We start from the raw sequence: 2,167 nt of genomic DNA, 5'->3' as shown, positions 1-2,167 counted from the left end.
GCCAAGAAAACAAACAGATTCATCCTAGAGAGGGTTAAACCAGGCTGCTCCTTGGAGGCAAGGATTCTGGGGCTTCATCTGACATACTTTGGACGGTTTGTAAGGAGAGACAGGTCTTTAGAGAGGGACATCACGCTGGGTAGAGTAGATGGACAGCGCAGGAGGGGAAGACCCTCTATGAGGTGAATTGATTCAGTGACTGGGGTAATCGGGATGGGTGTGTTGGAGGCAATGAGATTGGCACAGGATAGAGCCCCGTTTAGGGCTGTTGTACATAGGGTCGCTATGAGTCGCAAACGACTCGACGGCACATAACAACAGCAACTGTTATGCAGTGTTTGTCCTTTTGTAACTGAGAAATTTCACTCAGCATAATGTTCTCCAGGCTTTCCCATGTTGTATATTGTTTTATGAATTATTTGTTTTTTTCAATGCTGTGTAATAGTCCATTGTATGAATGTATCATAATTTTTCCAATACATTCATCTATTGATGGACACTTGGGTTGCTTCTGTTTCTTTGATACTGTGTATAATTCAGCAATAAAATGGATGTGCGTACATCTGCTTGAGTGATGGCTCTGCTTTCTTTAGCTTATTATCTAAGGAGCAGAAAACTGTACATGGAGGTACAGGGCCAGAGGAACTGACCATATCACAGCATATAACCATCCCAGAGGAAAGGCAGATAAAGAGCTCATAGCCCAACCCCATGGTTCCTCCCTGTAGAGCCATGTTGTTGACATACAGACTCACAGTTGTGGTACTGAGAATGGGATTTGTTAGGGAAGTAAGTTGTAGAGTTGGGGAGGCAAAAAGTATTTCCCAAAACAAGTTCAGGTTTTAGCCCAAGTTCTAGGGCACAATTCCTCAATTAGTCCTAGCTTGGCTCTGGTTTCAGTCCAACAGTCAAATCCAAATCACTCAGCAAGTTTTGCCTCAGAGCAATGTAAACCAGCTTCTCCTTAAAGCATCTGGCAAGAAAGAAAAAAAAAACACAACTTTAATTGTGTCTCTTTATCTTATGGCTCCTCTACTTACACCTTGCCAAAGTTTCTCCTTTTTGCCAATTTGGATACCTCTTATTTACTCTTTTGCCTTTTTTGCTCTCGCTAAGAATTCCAATACAATATTGAATAAGAGAGACGATAGTGAGCATTCTCACCTAGTTCTTTTTCTCAAGGAGAATATCTTTATTCTCTCTCTACTGAGAATGATGTTGACTCTTCTTTTTGTACACACTTTTCACAATGTTGAGGAAATTCCCCTTTATTCCTATTTTGTTGAATGTTTTAATCGGGAAAGGGTATGGTATTTTGTCAAAAGCTTTTACTCAATTGATTTTTGTTTTGTTTTGTTTTTTGATCACTCTTATTTTTAATGTTCCAAGTTTGCCATCTCAGGGCCTGCGCTCCTTGTCAGACTCAGGTTTATAAGTTTTCAATTAGCTCGTGAGGCCAGTAGGGATACTTGGTCTTGTCTAACTTGGTTTCCGGGAAAGCTTCATTCAAGTTCTCAATAATCATGTGCTCAAACGGAATGATGTTCCTCAACTTCTTCAGCTGCTTCTTATATACTCAAACCTGGTCTTGGAGAGAGACACAAACTCTGCACAACTCTTCATGTCTTCTTTTTCTTCAGCATCTACCAGGGCTGCATACTTATCCTCTGACACTGGAACCTTCAGGGCGTTAAACTTCTTCTCAAAGTCGTCCACTAAGCCAGCCTTGGCCGCTTTGGCCTTGTAGTAAGCCCAGTCGATAGTTGGAGGTTCCTCAGGGAGAGCAGCCAACCTGAAGGTGAGACTCTCATTCCAGGATTTCAGGGAGTTAGCAATAGCCTTCTGGTTTTGGTGTCTGAAATCCCCAAAATCTACCCAGTCAATGGCTTTCAGAGTAAGTTTTCGCCGAGCCATCTTGACATCTTTCAGCAACCCCGGAGGTCCCTACTCAGTTCATTTTTATGGGATCATTTGGTGTTTGTTCTTTGCTTCATTAATGTTATAAGTTACATTAGTTATTTGAGGGCTTTTTGGAATAAAATTTTATTTTGTGATTTTAACAAACATTTACAGAAAAGAAAGCTTTTCATTCATTGATTGTTACATATTTTATCCCTCTTCCTCCCTTCTCCCACCCCCAGTTCACTTTAAAAAAAATTCATTCATT

The 2,167-nt window shown here is 40.8% G+C and overlaps 1 pseudogene; it reads right to left on the bottom strand.

The window, feature by feature from the left end:
- Positions 1-1,429: 1,429 nt before the first annotated feature.
- On the bottom strand, positions 1,430-1,914 carry LOC102865857 (annotated as a pseudogene).
- Positions 1,915-2,167: the final 253 nt, after the last annotated feature.

The sequence above is a fragment of the Elephantulus edwardii genome, unplaced genomic scaffold (genome assembly GCF_000299155.1).
Source record: "Elephantulus edwardii isolate Elephantulus edwardi_28Jun2011 unplaced genomic scaffold, EleEdw1.0 scaffold00178, whole genome shotgun sequence".
In the NCBI taxonomy this organism is placed as follows: domain Eukaryota; kingdom Metazoa; phylum Chordata; class Mammalia; order Macroscelidea; family Macroscelididae; genus Elephantulus; species Elephantulus edwardii.
This window is presented reverse-complemented; position numbering and strand designations above follow the sequence as displayed.